An 18,861-nucleotide genomic window follows, 5' to 3' on the forward strand; every position below is an offset into this window, starting at 1 on the left:
GCCCTAAGAGAAAAAAGCTCATTTTGTAAGTGAGTCTGACGGAGTCCTGTTAATTTTGTTAATCTAAACTCGGCAACACAGTAGATGTTTTTGAAATTAGTTATACGAACATACCCAGCCCCCAGTTCCCGATCAATGTGTGGACAGTATCCGGGAGGCACGCTAGCTGCTATGAATCAGGCAAATAATTTAACCGGATGCTTCGGACGCCGCCAATACCGGTCAAGGAAAGAGTACTGCAGCCTCAAAGCTTGAACAGGAATTCACCGCCACCGGATGACTCCTTCAGCGACTGTTGTTTTACCTCGAGGAGATCCGAAAGCAGCAATTAAACGCGAACGAGGTACGCGAGTCGAGTTGACTTAGTCACCCGAAGCCAGAGCAAATTATCAAATTCCAATGAAGGGCCTCCTCTCGAGTCGTGCAATAACGAGGATACCGGGGGATAGCGACCGCTTTCCGGGCGGTCGTCAGGTCCTTTGGGGCTTACAGCTAATCCACGAGCAGCTGCGTCCAAGACCTTTAATTTGGAATGTTTTGGACGACCAACGAGGGCTCTCTTACACGCTACTCACGCACGCTGCTTTCAAACGCGGCCTTCGTATTCCCAAGGCGCGTGCCAAGCCCCCCTTGAGGCGAAGGATTTTCGATGTTTTCAAACGTCCGTGGGACGCATCGCAGAAACACGAATTCAGGGAAACGAGTAGGGAAAGAAGTAATGCGCTGTGGGGGGAGCCGACTTGCCACTTGTGTCGTCGGCGCTATCTCGCTGCGTAAGGGCGCGGTCGGGGCCGGTAATCGATTAGGTCGACAGCATGAACCGATCGACGTACGCGGCCAGCACTCACCCTGCACCTCTCGTGCTCCGCGCGGATTACGAGTGGCCTGCCGTTGTCGTTTAAGATAACGCGTTGACGTAACGATTTCGTACGGCCACTGTCGCCAGAGTTGTATAAAGAGCCGTTCGATATGCATCGGGCCCACTCGCTACGGCCTTTCGCTGGTTCGTCCGTGATCGCTGACGGAGGAAGACAGCGTGCCGCAGGCCGCTGAAGCACGCGGACGTGACGTAATGACTCGGAAGCTCGAGTCGTGTGGGTCATTGCAACGGGAGCAGAGATACTGGGGGACGAATGCCGTAGCCCCGTCGGGGCCGTTGCCGCTGGGCAGTCGCTTCTCCTTGTGAACGCGAATTTAAAGGGTCGATAAATTGTATGCTGGGTGTGGCTGTCCTGTGGGCTTAGTAGCTTAGGCCAAGTACATGGTTCAAGGAAAACGTTTGGGGTTATATAGGTCTGTTTCTATTTGTCTGTCGTGATAGTATAGAAACTACCCCGCAAAAAAAGGCCAACTGGCAGTTTTGCCGGAAGGGCGAAGCGATAGAACTCCGCAGACGACATTTGAACTATGCGAGAGTAGGAATACGCGCGTGTTCGGCGTACATACGCCCTGTGCGCCAATATTTCTGACACCTTTGAATCTCTTAACACGCCGGGTAGGGTCTACATGTTATATGGTGCAGGTATGTGATGCCGCCGGCACTGTTGCTCTGCCCCGTTAGTAGCGGCGCCATTAAAATTTGATCAACTTCAGATTGTCAACCCGTATATTGTTTTGGAGTTTTCTTGCTTCTCTGGAGACTTCAGACAGAAGGCATACGCTGTGGATCAAATATATCGGGACTTTTTTGCGCACGGAAAATGTCAAAAATTCTGAGGCATAATTAATTCAGTCAATGTTATAAAACGTGGTTTGAGTAAGTTTGTCGTTTCAAATAGTGTAGCATCTACCTTGCATAAACACGCAACATACATATACATAGATATAAAAGAAATATCACGGTGACGCCGACGGCGCAAATTTTTACCTTGTGGCTCCATATAATTGCTGTCGCAATAAAAATTAAGCAGCAGCAGTCTGCAGGTTCTCTTTCTTTTGCACTGTGGTTTTTGTATATGGATGAGCTGAATTAGTTTTACCTCTTTGCCTGCTGGAGCAAGGCACACGTGGTAGGAAATACGGCTGGTCTGGAAGGAACCGTTCTAGATCAAACGACAGCGCAAGGTCGTCCTCCTTTGCGACCGGCCACTTCGGATGGCTTCCTTCGCAGTTTATCCCTTTGCAGCCATCCAGACCAGCGCCTACCACCCCGCACCGAATATTTTCCACAAGGTAGAGAAAATGGATGAAAAGAAAGAAAGGAGAGGGAGGGAAGAAGGTACCTTCCGTGGGAACGCGAGCGGTTGTCCATCACTTCACGCCTACAATCGGTCATTGAGGCCAGTCGATTTCATGAATTTTAGCAGTGCCCGCGTTGTTTTGTAAGCCTGCCACGCGTAAGGCTATGGTCCGAGAATCTTAGTCTCTGAAACTGATCCACTGTCTAACCTGTTTGACACTCTCCGAAGAACGTCGCGTTCGACGTCATAGAAATTACAAAAACACAACACGTGCTCGATCGTCTTTTCACAGTTGCATTAGTCACAAATCGGTGGGTCGCACATTCCAATAAGGAATGTCCGACCCACCGATCGTTCGTAAAATCTCGTATAACCTCGTAAACGCTTTTCTAAAAGTCATCCCTAACCTGAGGCGGCACAGTAAAGTTGCATTACGACGTGAGGAGTTCGATGGAATTTGTAGCTTCAATGTATATGCCAACCGGTGAAGACGGCCGCTGGAGAAAATCGGGGTGTTCCACAAAGTTTCAGTTTTGTTTTGAGCAAGTAAACGAAGACCCCTCGCAGCGCCTGTCCTTGATAAGGGTATAGGAATTGTCAAGGTTTCTTCATGGGCTGACCGCGCGGCACGGTCACTTCCGACGACGCCACAGTGCCACGGAAACCATCTCAAGATGATGTTATGTCCGTTTATGGGGGCTTGATGGAGAACCACTCTGGTCTCAAACGCCAGTTGTTCATGAGTCTTGCTTCGTATCGCTGACTTGCACAAGGAGGAGAACAACCAATCTCACGAACTTAATGGCACTCTCAGCCGGAAATGGACTGAAACTATCGACAACGCGGTGATTTAGAGCACGCTGAAATGCACACTTAACTCTATTTGCGGACTTCAATTTCATTTGAATTTCAATTTTATTCACAGCACACGTACAACGTTGCATTCAAGGCTCCCCTGGCAAGAAAGCTGTAAGCATACAGCTTGACGAAGGCCCGATGAGAACTCAGTTGTTTCTCAGTTCCTAATGCCAGCTGCTACGTCTGCTCTACAGGTGCTTGCCGTATTGGAGCCACAGCTTACGAAGCTCGCACTTTTGTGTGCCTTAGTACACACGTGAATGAGTGTCAGTCACCAATTCTTCCTTTTGATGCGTGTTGATTCCCCACAGGTCTTTAAGGACGTTTCCTTGCATCAGTAGTCGCTTTACAAGGTACGCAACAATCTTCATCGAAGGGTGTCCTTAAAGATTTTCACAACATCGAGATTGCCTGTGCCATCACAACTGCCACAATATCTTGCGCGTTACCGCTACTTGTCTCCCTTTTGTACCACTTCTCCTGTTACCCCTGAACAGAGTAGCATGTCAGACCACACTAGATCAGGTCCACCTCTCTGCATTTCATTCAATAAAACGTGTCTGTCTCCTTCTGTAGATATTTCAACAAAATCTTGTAAGCTTTCTATGCATATGTATGTAATTCTCTTCATTGGTAAATATTTTTGCCAAGGCACTGTTGAGTTCTACCAACAATGACTTCCCCCCGTCAACGCCTGGCGCAACCGAACATTTCACAAGAACGATCTGACCTAGGAATGCATGATGTCATTTCTAGCGTTCACTAAGTGTCAAAAAAGAGTACTAACAGCTTTATTGACAGCTGAATGTGGATCCAGACCAAAGAATATGGAGCCCTAGTCGTGAGCCAGCCTTGAGGTGTTCACGGAGTGGATTTATGTTGTCTGAGATGTACGCACTTTACAATACACGACAAGCCACACTACGTGCGGCCAAAGCTAAATAACGCGGTGCGTAGACCATCATTGGTGCTCAAAAGCGCTGGAAACTTAAGAAAACGTACAATGAAAACATCACAATGTAAAGGTGATAGGAATATAAGCTACAGTGTGTCATGTATGTACACACATGTCAAGAACTTACACGTCCCACTGCATTTCATTGAAGTGTGCTTGAGGCGGAAGTAAAACATTTCAAATGCTGGAAAGCTCCAGGCATTCCTGAATGCTCACTCCCTAGTGCTAACATGATAGCAAAACGATTCGTCTAATAAAGATGTAGGTGTATGGCAAGTGCCTAGTCTCTATAAATTTCTGAAGACCATACCAGCCACAGCACATGTCACCGAATCAAAATCTCGACGTGACTAGAGATGTTTAGTGACCGCAATGTTTCGTACAGTAAACCTAGCTTCCTAATACATGCACCGAATAGAAGTAACAGAATTACCTGTCCGAACAAACGTTATCCACGTGTACAGTTTGTTCACACATGTCAAGACTCCACAAACCACAATGCATGTGAGCGAAGCTAAATCTCGACGTCTCTAGAGCCGTTTAGCAACCCGAAGGTTCCAGGCAGTAAACCCCTCTTCCTAATACATGGACAACATAGAAGTAACAGGATTACTTGCATGAAGAAACTTTACCCACGTGCGAAGTTTGTACGAACTTGTAAAGAGCCCACAAGCCACACTGCATGTTACCGAAGCTAAATCACGGTGTTTATAACGTTATTTAGTGACCAGAATGTGCGAAGCAGTAAGCTTCCCTTCCCTTCCCTTCCTAATTACCTGCACGAAGAAAGGTTATCCACGTGCGAAGTTTGTTCGCACTTGTCAAGAGCTTACAAGCCACACTGCATGTCACCGAAGCTAAATCTCGATGTTAAAGAGAAGTTTAGTGACCGGAACGTGCGCAGCACTAAATCTCGCTTCCTAATACATGGACCACATAGAAACAACAGAATTACCTTCAGGAGGAAACGTTATCCACGTGCGAAGTTTGTTCGAACTTGTCAAGACCCAAGAAGCCACACTACAAGTCAACGAAGCTAAAGCTCGATGTGTATAGAGCCGTTTAGTGACCCAAATTTTCCAGACAGTAAACCTCACTTCCTAATACATGGACCACAAAAAAGTTGCAGAATTACCTGCCCGAAGAAACATTATCCACGTGCGACATTTCTTTGAACTTCTCAAGACACCACAAAAGATACTGCATATCACCGTTGATAAATCTCGACGTGTCTAGAACCGTTTAGCGACCGGAACGTTCCAGATAGTAAATATCACTTCCTAATACATGGACCACATAGAAGTAACAGAATTGCCTGCAAGAAGAAACGTTATCCACGTGCAAAGTTTGTTCAAACTTGCCAAGACCCCCCAAGCCACACTGCTTATCACCGAAGCTAAATCTTGACGTGTATAGAGCCGTTTACTGACCGGAATGTTCCAGGCTGTAAACCTAGCTTCTTAATACATGGACCACGTGGAAATACCAGAATTACCTGCACGAAGAAACGTTATCCACGTGCGAAGTCTTTTCGAACTTGTCAAGACCCCACGAGCCACACTGCATGTCAACGAAGCTACGTCTCGACGTGTCTAGAGTCCTCTAGTGACCAGAACGTTTCAGACAGTAAATCTCGCTTCCTAACACATGGACCAAATATAACTAACAGAATTACCTGCCCGAAGAAATGTTATCCACGTGCAAAGTCTATTCGAACTTGTGAAGACCCCACAGCCCACACTGCATGTCACCGAAGCTAAACCTCGACGGTTCTAGAGCCGTTTAATGACCGGAACGTTCCAAATGGTAAACCTCACTTCCTAATACATGGACCACAAAGAAGTAGCAGAATTACTTGCCCGAAGAAACATTATTCACGTGTGAACTTGCTTTGAACTTGTCAAGACACAACAAGCCCCCCTGAATATCACCGATGCTAAATCTCGACATTTCTAGAGCCGTTTAGTGACCGGAACGTTCCCGACAGTACACTTCGCTTCCTAATACATCAACCACATAGAAGTATCATAATTAGTTTCCCGAAGAAACGTTATCGACGTGCGAAGTTTCTTCGAACTTGCCAAGACCCCACAAGCCACACTGCAAGTCACCGAAGCTAAATCTCGATGTGTATAGAGCTGTTTAGTGACCGGAATTTTCCAAGCAGTAAACCTCACTTCCTAATACATGGACCCCATAGAAATAGCAGAATATCCTGTCCGAAGAAACGTTATCAAGGTGCGAAGTTCGTCCGAACTTGTCAAGACCCCACAAGCCACACTGCATGTCACCGATGCTAAACCACGACGCATATAGATTCCTTTAGTGACCAGAACGTTTCAGACAGTAAATCTCGCTTCCTAACACATGGACCACATAGAAGTAACATAATTACCTGCTCGAAGGAGTGTTATCCATGTGCAAAGTCTGTTCGAACTTGTCAAGACCCTACCGCCCACACTGCATGTCACCGAAGCTAAACTTCGACGGCTCTAGAGCCGTCTAATGACCGGAACTTTCCATACAGTAAACCTCGCTTCCAAATACATGGACCCCATAAAAATAACAAAATTACCTGTCCGAAGAAACGTTATCAAGGTGGGAAGTTTCTCCGAAATTGTCAAGAACCCACAAGCCACACTGCATGTCACCGATGCTAAACCTCGATGTGTATAGAGCCGTTCAGTGACCGAAATGTTCCAGGCAGTAAACCCCACTTCCTAATACAGGTACCACATAGAAATAACAAAATTACCTGCAGGAAGAAACGTTATCCACGTGGGATGTTTGTTCGAACTTGTCAAGACCCCACAAGCCACACTGCTTGTCACTGAAGCTAAATCTTGATGTGTCTAGAGCCGTTTACTAACCGGAATGTTCCAGGCTGTAAACCTAGATTCTTAATACATGCACCACGTAGAAATACCAGAATTACCTGCACGAAGAAACGTTATCCACGTGCGAAGTTTGTTAGAACTTGTCAAGACCCCAAAAGCTACACTGCATGTCAACGAAGCTACATCTCGACGTGTCTAGAGTCCTTTAGTGAGCAGAACGTTTCAGACAGTAAATCTCGCTTCCTAACACATGGACCACATAGAAGTAACAGAATTACCTGCCCGAAGAAATGTTATCCACGTGCAAAGTCTATTCGAACCTGTCAAGGCCCCACAGCCCACACAGCATGTCACCGAAGCTAAACCTCGACGGCTCTAGAGCCGTTTAATGACCGGAACGTTCCAAACAGTAAACCTCACTTCCTAATACATGGACCACAAAGAAGTTGCAGAATTACTTAGCCGAAGAAACATTATCCACGTGTGAAATTTCTTTGAACTTGTCAAGACAAGAGAAGCCACACTGAATATCACCGATGCTAAACCTCGATGTATATAGATTCCTTTAGAGACCAGAACGTTTCAGACAATAAATCTCGCTTCCTAATACATGGATCCCATAGAAATAACAGAATTACCTGTCCGAAGAAACGTTACCAAGGTGCGAAGTTTGTCCGAACTTGTCAAGACCCCACAAGCCACACTGCATGTCACCGATGCTAAACCTCGATGTGTATAGAGCCGTTCAGTGACCGAAATGTTCCAGGCAGTAAACTCCACTTCCTAATACAGGGACCACATAGAAATAAAAGAATTACCTGCAGGAAGAGACGTTATCCTCGTGCGAAGTTTTTTCGAACTTGTCAAGACCCCACCAGCCACACTGCATGTCACCGATGCTGAATCTCGACGTGTCTAGAGCCGTTTAGTGACCGGAAGGTTCCAGGCAGTAAATATCGCTTCCGAATACATGGCCCACATAGAATTAACAGAAAAACCTGCAGGAAGAAACGTTATCCACGTGCGAAGTTTGTCCGAACTTGTCAAGACCCCACAAGCCACACTGCATGTCACCGAGGCTAAAGCTCGATATGTATAGAGCCGTTCAGTGACCGAAATGTTCCAGGCAATAAACCCCACTTCCTAATGCAGGGACCACATAGAAATAACAGAATTACCTGCAGGAAGAAACGTTATCCACGGGCGAAGTTTTTTCGAACTTGTCAAGACACCACGAGCCACACTGCATGTCACCGAAGCTAAATCTTCATGTGTCTAGAGCCGTTTACTGACCGGAATATTCCAGGCTGTAAACCTAGATTCTTAATACATGGACCACGTAGAAATACCAGAATTACCTGCACGAAGGAACGTTATCCACGTGCGAAGTTTGTTAGAACTTGTCAAGACCCCAAAAGCTACACTGCATGTCAACGAAGCTACATCTCGACGTGTCTAGAGTCCTTTAGTGAGCAGAACGTTTCAGACAGTAAATCTCGCTTCCTAACACATGGACCACATAGAAGTAACAGAATTACCTGCCCGAAGAAATGTTATCCACGTGCAAAGTCTATTCGAACCTGTCAAGGCCCCACAGCCCACACAGCATGTCACCGAAGCTAAACCTCGACGGCTCTAGAGCCGTTTAATGACCGGAACGTTCCAAACAGTAAACCTCACTTCCTAATACATGGACCACAAAGAAGTTGCAGAATTACTTAGCCGAAGAAACATTATCCACGTGTGAAATTTCTTTGAACTTGTCAAGACACGAGAAGCCACACTGAATATCACCGATGCTAAACCTCGATGTATATAGATTCCTTTAGAGACCAGAACGTTTCAGACAATAAATCTCGCTTCCTAATACATGGATCCCATAGAAATAACAGAATTACCTGTCCGAAGAAACGTTATCAAGGTGCGAAGTTTGTCCGAACTTGTCAAGACCCCACAAGCCACACTGCATGTCACCGATGCTAAACCTCGATGTGTATAGAGCCGTTCAGTGACCGAAATGTTCCAGGCAGTAAACACCACTTCCTAATACAGGGACCACATAGAAATGAAAGAATTACCTGCAGGAAGAAACGTTATCCTCGTGCGAAATTTTTTCGAACTGGTCAAGACCCGACGAGCCATACTGCATGTCACCGATGCTGAATCTCGACGTGTCGAGAGCGGTTTAGTGACCGGAAGGTTCCAGACAGTAAATATCGCTTCCGAATACATGGACCACATAGAATTAACAGAAAAACCTGCAGGAAGAAACGTTATCCACGTGCGAAGCTTGTGCGAACTTGTCAAGACTCCACAAGCCACACTGCATGTCACCGATGCTGAATCTCGGCGTGTCTAGAGCCGTTCAGTGACCGAAATGTTCCAGGCAGTAAACCCCACTTCCTAATACAGGGACCACATAGAAATAACAAAATTCCCTGCAGGAAGAAACGTTATCCTTGTGCGAAGTTTTTTCGAACTTGTCAAGACCCCACAAGCCACACTGCTTGTCACCGAAGCTAAATCTTGATGTGTATAGAGCCGTTTACTGACCGGAATGTTCCAGGCTGTAAACCTAGATTCTTAGTACATGGACCACGTAAAAATACCAGAATTACATGCACAAAGAAACGTTATCCACGTGCGAAGTTTGTTTGAACTTGTCAAGACCCCAAAAGCTACACTGCATGTCAACGAAGCTACATCTCGACGTGTTTAGAGTCCTTTAGTGAGCAGAACGTTTCAGACAGTAAATCTCGCTTCCTAATACACGCACCACATAGAACTAAATGAATTACGTGCACGAAGAAACGTTATCCAAGTTTTAAGTTTGTCGAAACTTGTCAAGACCCCACGAGCCACAATGCATGTCACCAAATCTCAACGTGTCTAGAGCCGTTTAGTGACTGGAACGTTTCAGGCAGTAAATGTCGCTTCGTAATCATGGACCATATAGCAGTAACGTAATTGCCTGCCCGAAGAAATGTTATCCATGTGCGAAGTTTGTTCGAACTTGTCAAGACCGCACATAAACACTGCAGTTTACCGAAGCTAAATCTCAACGTGTCTACAGCCGTTTAGTGACAGGAACGTTCCAGGCAGTAAACCTCACTCCCTCATACAAGGAACACATAGAAATGGCAGAGTCACCTGCCCGAAGAAACGTTATCCAGGTGCGAATATTCTTAGAACTTGTCAAGGTCGACAAGCCACACTGCATGTCGACGAAGCTAAACCTCGACGTGTTTAGAGTCCTTTAGGGACCGGAATGTTCCAGACAATAAACCTCGCGTCCTATAACAGAGCCACATAGAAGTAACATAATTACATTTCCGAAGAAACGTTATCAATGGGCGAAGTTTGTCCGAACTTTTCAAGACCCCACAAGCCACACTGCATGTCACCGATGCTGAATCTCGACGTGTCTGGAACCGTTTAGCGACCGGAATGTTCTATACAGTAAATATCGCTTCCTAACACATGGACCACATAGAAGTAACAGAATTACCTGCAGGAAGAAACGTTATCCACGTTAAATGTTTGTTCGAACTTGCCAAGACCCCACAAGCCACACTGCTTGTCACCGAAGCTAAATCTTGATGTGTGTAGAGCCGTTTACTGACCCGAATGTTCCAAGCTGTAAACCTAGCTTCCTAATACATGGACCACGTAGAAATACCAGAATTACCTGCACGAAGAAACGTTATCCACGTGCGCAGTTTGTTTGAACTTGCCAAGACCCCACAAGCCACACTGCAAGTCACCGAAGCTAAATCTCGATGTGTATAGGGCTGTTTAATGACCGGAATGTTCCAAGCAGTGAACATCGCTTCGTAATACATGGACCCCATAAAAATAACAGAATTACCTGGAGGAAGAAACGTTATCCACGTGTGAAGTTTTTTCGAACTTGTCAAGACCCCACGAGCCACACTGCGTGTCACCGATGCTGAATCTCGACGTGTCTAGAGCCGTTTAGCGACCGGAAGGTTCCAGACAGTAAATATCGTTTCCTAATACATGGACCACATAGAATTAACAGAATTACCTGCAGGAAGAAACGTTATCCAGGTGCGAAGTTTGTTCGAACTTGTCAAGACCACACAAGCCACACTGCATGTCACCGAAGCTAAATCTCGACGTGTCTACAGTCCATTAGGGACCGGAATGTTCCAGACAATAAACCTCGCTTCCTAATACAGGGGCCACATAGAAGTAACATAATTACCTTTCCGAAGAATCACTATCCACGTGTGAAATTTCTCCGACCTTGTCAAGACCCCACAAGCCACACTGCATGTCACTGAAGCTTAACCTCGATGTGTATAAAGCCGTTTAGTGACCGAAATGTTCCAGGCAGTAAACCTCACTTCCTAATACATGGACCCCATAGAAGTAGCAGAATTACCTGCCCGAAGAAACGTTATCCATGTGCTAAGTTTGTCCGAACTTTTCAAGACCCCACAAGCCACACTGCATGTCACCGATGCTGAATCTCGACGTGTCTAGAGCCGTTTAGCGACAGGAACGTTCCAGACAGTAAATATCGCTTGCTAATACATGGACCACATAGAAGTAACAGAACTACCTGCAGGAAGAAACGTCATCCACGTGCGAAGTTTGTTCGAACTTGTCAAGACCCCACAAGCCACACTGCATGTCACCGAAGCTAAATCTCGATGTGTCTAGAGTCCTTTAGGGACCGTAGAGTTCCAGACAATAAACCTCGCTTTTTAATATAGGGGCCACATAGAAGTAACATAATTACCTGCCCGAAGAAAGGTTACTGACGTGCGAAGATTCTTCGAACTTTTCAAGACGCCACAAGCCACACTGCATGTCACCGATGCTGAATTTCGACGTGTCTAGAGCCGTTGAGTGACCGGAACGTTCCATACAGTAAATATCGCTTCCTAATACATGGACCACATAGAAGTAAATGAATTACGTGCACGAAGAAACGTTATCCAAGTTAGAAGTTTGTCGGAACTTGTCAAGACCCCACAAGCCACAATGCATGTCCCCAAATCTCAACGTTTCTAGAGCCGTTTAGTGACTGGAACGTTCCAGACAGTAAACCTCGCTTCCAAATACGTGTACCATGTAGAAGTAACAAAATTACCTTCCCGAAGAATGTTACCCACGTGGGAAGTTTGTTCGAACTTTTCAAGACCCGAGAAGCCACGTTGCATGTAATTGAAGCTAACGCGTGACGCTTCTACGTATTTAGTTGCTTCAAAGCTGCGGACAGGCACCAAAAATTTGTTCTACACTGTACGCTCAGATTAGCGACACCCGTACTCCACCAGCGAATGCTACACATGTTGCAAGTTTGTACACAGTTGTTGAGGTGCTGCAAGCCGAAGTGCATGTGGCCGAAGCCAAATCGTGACTTGTGTAGGATCTCTGGAAAACTCCAGAGAGCCCGAAAAGATTTGTCTCGAGCGAAAGGACGACATTGTAGAGCTTATAGCAGTAAGTGTTTGCCAAGTGCCAAGTCTCTGCACGGTTTCGGAGGCCATAGAGATCTCACTTCATGTCCCCGGAGCTAACTTCTGACATGTGTATTAATTTATTTTCTCTGGATCTCCGGATAAACCTGATCTATAGTGTATAGCCACCATCAAAGCGACAGGCGGGCTACACAACGAAGTGTTTGCCAAGTTCGGAGTACTACACGATTGTCGAGAGCCTGCCTGTAGGTCACCGAAGCTAACTTGTGACATGTGTAAGGCATTTGAAGGACTCCAAAGCTCCATAAAATGAGGAAAGTTGTCCTCGATAATGATGACTATATTTAAACGGCATGCCACACGAGTAATAGCCGGCCAAATCATTGGCCCGATCCAACTTATCTTTGGACATTTCCTTTGGCCAAATAAATCCAGAAACTAAAGGAGAATGATGCTGCACTTTAATAAAAAGCTTGGAATCTGACTTTACGGACGACCGGGCATTCGGGTTGACAGTCGGGACCACTGCTTACGGCATGGATATTATGTATACCTCAAAGATTTCTCTCCTCAACACTTAGAGATATCGCTTGAGCACCGAAGTTTCTTCAAACATTGGTTGACAAACGCAGTTTCTGCGTGGCATTGCTAGATTACTTGCGGTTCCGGTGTATAGATCGTTGGATTTTGTGTCATTAAAAGAACGATTGGTTTGTACAGCACAAACATAGATTACCACACGATTATGGCTCCTTATGCGTACAAGAGGCAATCCGTCGCCTCGAACCACATTTTGAATTAAGATGTACGTATCGTATTCAATCAACATTTCCACAAAACCCTCTCCTCAAGCAATATATCAGGAGTTTTTAACAGGACAAATACTTTAGGCGTGCAGGCGTAAAGAAGGCGTAAAGGCGTAAAGAAGCACTGAATCTTGAGTTAAGATGCCACCAATAGTGTTACAATAATATTCACTTTTAAAGGCGACAATTGCAAGGAACATCCATTTCGGGAGGCATGCATATTTCTAAGAGGTATTTACTGATGTTTACTCTAACCCATACAAGCCTAAACACGGCAACACTTAATGCTCATTATATCACGCCAGCCACTGCGTCACTGCTTCACATTATGGGCGAAACCGCATTTTTGTAATCCAATAGCTTTGTAGGGGTACTTCACCCGCTTTGTAGGTATCCACCTAACAGAAGACGAGGATCAATCCTGGAAATAATGCCATAGTAAACTTGGCCGTTGTCATGCTATGTTGGGTCAAGTAATCGCTGTGCTACAATGTCTGGTGCAGGAGATCGACAATGTCGTAGCAGTTAACCAAGTGAATCACGAAAGCTTCGCTTCACATAGATTCCATCACGTGCATTGGTTGTGACGTCATCTTGCCTATACAAAAATATATACCAATCAAACTTATAAGACTGCTATCGCATACTTGGGCAATTAGCGGTGCCTAAATAGTGCTAGTTTCTTTCCCATATTAGCTCGCAGGATTCGCAGTGTCCAAGTTCCCGATATAACAGAACTGTATTTGTATAGGGGAAAAATACTTCGCTCAATCTTCCTTGGTGACGTGGCATGATTTTACTCGAGACATCAGTTGTAAAGTAGGTTTTGGCCTACGAGTTGGTTAATTCCAAGCCGCGACCTTCGAAATGACTCACCGAGTCTGAAAAGCAGGTAGAGTTTAACGCAATAAGGGCGCCATCCATTCCGGCTTAAACATTTTTCGAAAATAATGAATTTAAAGAATGGTATCAAGAGACTGTATATTACAGCGAAGCTGTATATGGTTAGCCGATTCTTCCATCCATCCGTTTGTCGCCTGTGCATCAAAAACTCCTCCAGCGCAACCCCATGCGAATGCGCAAGAAAAGAGAAAGAAAGGCGCGCGATGGGGTGTGGCAGTTGTGACGTCGTTGCTCTCCGTCGCAGCCAAGCACGCGCGCAGCAGTTTCTCTCCAGTTCCAAAATGGGTAGGCCACGCGTCATACGTACTCCTAAGGAGCAGGCAGCTTTCGATCAGCAAAGGTGCGAACAGAACCACAAACGAGCTCGTCTACGCCGTGCCGCTGCTGCGAGCCGGGCACAAGAACAGGCTCCTGCAGCCGAGCATAAGCAGCAACTGCATGCCGAACATCCGGCAGCCTACCAAGCCATCGCTTAATGAACCGTCGGGATTAACGCGGTGATAAACACCGGGATCGCGTGTTCCAGATTCGCTGGTTAACCATCTGTACGGAGGGCTTGGGCGGGAATTTTTTTTAATATTCATCTCAACTTTCACCTTGCCGACACATCGGACGAGTTGACGCGTAGACATTTACCAATTGATTGATAGAAACAGAAAACATGATTCTTTACACAACTTCTAAGCACTTATGATGCTGGCCACAAAGCTACATCATCATGGTAACACACGAAAAAAAGAATGAACATGATGAAACAAGTACACAACTATGACTGTTTGAATAATTTTTATTGAGAAAAAGCTGGACCATCTCGAACAAGAATTATATGTTTTCGGACAAATATGTTTTCGGCCAAATAGATCCGAGCATATGTTCCAGAAATTTATACCTTTCAAATAAATAAAGCTAGTCTAGTAAGAAATTTGAAGTCCGATATGGCGTAAGAGAATAAGAGAATTCCACAATATGCATTACTTTACCACATGGAAAGGACGTTACGTAAATCACAGAGAAGATAAAGGCACTACTTGTTGACATAAACATTTTTAATATCACAAAATGAATCTTGTCATTAAAATATTTCAGAAATATCATTTCTTCCTATTTCATCTTTTAAAGCATACTTAATTATTTTATCGCCCTCCTTCCCCCAAACATCCACGCTATATCAGCTGGCTCCTTCCAGATTCCACCGTACTGGGTTAGCGCAATAATTTGAGGAACAATCAAACCAAACGAGATTCTCGTCTTCCCTGTAGGAAAAGAGTGCTGTCGCACTAAATCAGGTCAGAGCCGAAAGATTCGCTGAAGTATGGTGCGTTTTTCTTTGTAATTGTTTTGTCATTCTTGTTCATTTTCTCCCGCGCAGTGGTGCGATGGTTATGTAGGTATATATAAGATAATATTGTTTTGAATTTAAACTGGATTCTTTGTTTCGGTAGACTATCTTCTGTTTCGGTTATTGATTCTCAGTGGTTGCTTCTTCACTGCTAAAATGCCCCATGTGGGTCGAGTAGTTCCACTCGTTTTCCATACTGCTCTTTAAAACACATGGCAGAATGTTTACGGGGAAAATTGTTACAGAAAGCATTAAAAACGAAACGTTTGGTTATATTGGGTCTGATGTTTCAATCGTTTACTAATCCTCCCGGGGGGCGGGGGGGTAGAGTGAGAGGAAGGTGTAATTGCTTCTAGGACTCATAAACGGAATAAAGTGTGATTGAATGCACTGTCTCAGTGCGGTTCAGTTGCTAAAATGGCAAACTTTCTATATGGGCACAACTTAGTACACTCTTAGGCAAAGTTACACCCTTTGGGGTGTATCTCTGCCACACAACAATAATCGTCATCTGCCTTGCTGGCATTTCCTTTCTTGAAAACGCCGCCCCCACTCCTTTCCTGTCGGGAATGCTATGTTATGCTGATAACGCACATGCCGTTCGTTACAGGGAAGTACCGGGCTCGCCGCGTTAAAGAAAGGAAATGCGGACAAGACAGATGACGATTATTGTTGTGTGGCGAAAGGGTGTAATTTTGCTTAAGAGTGTAGACATAGTCCATCGTTTATAATGGTTTAATTGTATTCCTGTGATGGAGGCCCCTTGTCACTAGGTTCCGTTCGACGTCTCCTCCACTCTCAGTATTAAAGCATCCATCCTCATCCTCCACTTTGTGACTAAGACATTAAAACATTTTTTTCTTATGTTTGACGATCTACAATAATATATGTTTGAACGCATCGTTTATTTTTCTTCTTGTTATTTTGCACTAATTCTCAGTTTCACCCGTTTACTCTGGACTCATTTGTTTGGGGCCCGGAGAGAGTGGCACAGGTCACTATTGGTAGTACGAGCCAGATCACGGCCCGGAAGTTGTGAAATGCGTACGAGATTCTTTGGAAACGAATACACCATGGAGCTCGAATAAAAAGGACCGCGATACGAATCAAAGAATGCGCGCCATCTTCGCCGACCTTGCCTTGCCTCTAAAGGGTGATCAGTAAGACGTTTAGGCCTTCATTTTATTGCTTTTCTTTCGCTTCCCGAGGTGAGCCGATGTTGGGCGCGTCCTTCAAGCGTACGCTGTTTTTTTTTCCCTCAGGGTCGTATCGCGACATACGCCTGGGTTCAAACCATGACATCCGTTCCTCATTGTCGTTATCAGTCCTTTCTCACATTATATTGCGAATTGTTTTCAATCCTCTTTAACATCAACTCGGAAGCCATTACGTACAATAATAAATGCATAATAAATTATAATATTAAGTTAGTCTTATACTAGGGTTCTTGCAGCGCTGTGGGCCTCGCTCTGTTTTTTCTCATTTCTGCGCTGTTCCCTTCTAACGACATTCATATACCAGATGCTTTCTTTTTCTTTAAGACTCTAGACAATGTTTGAAAATTGCCTGTGGTCGGTAGCACAATTTTAATACTTCAACTGGATTGTTCAAAGGGTGAAGGGCAATGGCTCGAAAAGACGGACTTTATTTCTACTATGAATCGCCATTTGTGTAATTAGCTGAATTTCAGTAAGCTTTTTTTAGCTAATTACCTTACGGCACGCACTGCGATTTACAAATTCTGTATGCGATGAGTTCGCAAGGCATATCCCCTTCGAACAAGTTTTGGGAATGGCATTGGTTGCGAAATGCGGGCCGTCAGGCTTGCGGTAAGAATGCACTGTTGTTCCACCTATTTAACAAAGCACCGTTTTATGCATTGAGGCACAAATATAACTGGAAGCCACCCAGTTCCGCCACACATTTTTGGAATGAATATTTTAAAACGTGTCACCCTGATTTTAATTACGGTAAAATCCCAAGGGACCGGACGAACTAAATGAAACGTACAAAGCGCTGTTTGTTCTATTCTCTTGGCTCTGTACCGCTATTTGACTTCAACATCTACCAACCGGCCCAAGCCAGCATTATTTTGCCGGTCACGCAGAGAGTTTGTTCTAAGTTGATACATTTTGAGAACTCGCCGGCTACAACTTGGTAACTGCGATATGTACGGTAAAGTAATTAGTCATGACCTAATCAGTGAAATTTTCTGGGTTAGTAGATTGTGCTTTTCCCTTTCTCGTGCAAATAGCGTCCATCTCGTCAATTAACGCGATCAGGGACTTGAGTTTCCCTATCTCACACAGGGGATTTTTGAAACTTCTCTATCGTATATAAAAAAGTGCTCGATACAAATAGCAATAACAGTCCTATTCTTGCCGCCAACGTTCGTGAAAACTGACAGTAATTTGATCGGCACCAATGTGCCGGCACGGACGGTACAAAAGTACCAGGTAAGTTTGTTTCCAATACGGCGAGATGACTTGGAAATTCACAGTCCAGCGTCAACATGCCAAGCCACCACACGATCCTACAGACATGCGTCATAAACCCCTTTTATTGCGACAGCAATTATACGTACACTCCAAGCGAATCTTTGCCGTCGTTGTGGCCGCGGGGTTCAGTATATTTTTAGACATATGTATATTAGCCATGATATGCTAAATGACATGCGGTATGTGCGAGTTATGTTGCCACCGCATTCTACCACTAAAGATGCTTATACCAGGTCTTGTATTCTTGACAAAATTATTCCTCTGAATTTTGATAATGGCAGCCCACAAACAAATGTCACGAAGCAGAACAATAACAGCGCATTCCTATTAATTTAGATCTTCTCAAGCCCAAATATTAAAAGTTCAAAACAATAACAGAGCTCAAACCCGAAAATGATGTAATTTTATTGACGCAGCTGTGCATTACCTCTAGGATCGGCCCAGGTAAGAGCTTTTAAACATACCCAATACAGAAAAGTGGTGGTAAAGTTGCTAAAAAAGCAGTTGGCTGTACTTAATTAGTATAAATGAAATTGTCCGATCGCAGAATTCAAACAAAGGACCCCTAGCAGAACTGGTTGTTTTAACTGAGGTTGCGTTTACTTCCATGTAAACTGCCACTACAGCTACGAGCCTTACACTTCGTGTAATATTCTAAGATGCTACTATCGCATTCATTGCTTCACCCTTATGGCAAGACTATAATATTTTTAGGTATGTGTATGCTATATGCCACGTCATGTTATTTTACATGTGGTATATACGGATTATATCGCCACACCTTTCTCTCACTAAGGAGGCCCATACCAGCCCTTACATTCCTAACAAAATTATTCCTCAGAATTTCTTCCATTCGTAAACATCCTCAGATTTTGTACGAATGAAAAGATTTGTCATCCACGTAATAGCCGCTTGAAGCCACAAAGGAAAGTGAGTTAGTTGGTAGAACAACTTTCCTGGCGAGGCGTTGGTCCGAAATACAATTCCCCAGCACAGGATAATCTTTTTCTAGTGCGAAGCAGTTTCTTTTTG

This window comes from Dermacentor andersoni, chromosome 8 (assembly GCF_023375885.2).
Source record: "Dermacentor andersoni chromosome 8, qqDerAnde1_hic_scaffold, whole genome shotgun sequence".
Taxonomy (NCBI): domain Eukaryota; kingdom Metazoa; phylum Arthropoda; class Arachnida; order Ixodida; family Ixodidae; genus Dermacentor; species Dermacentor andersoni.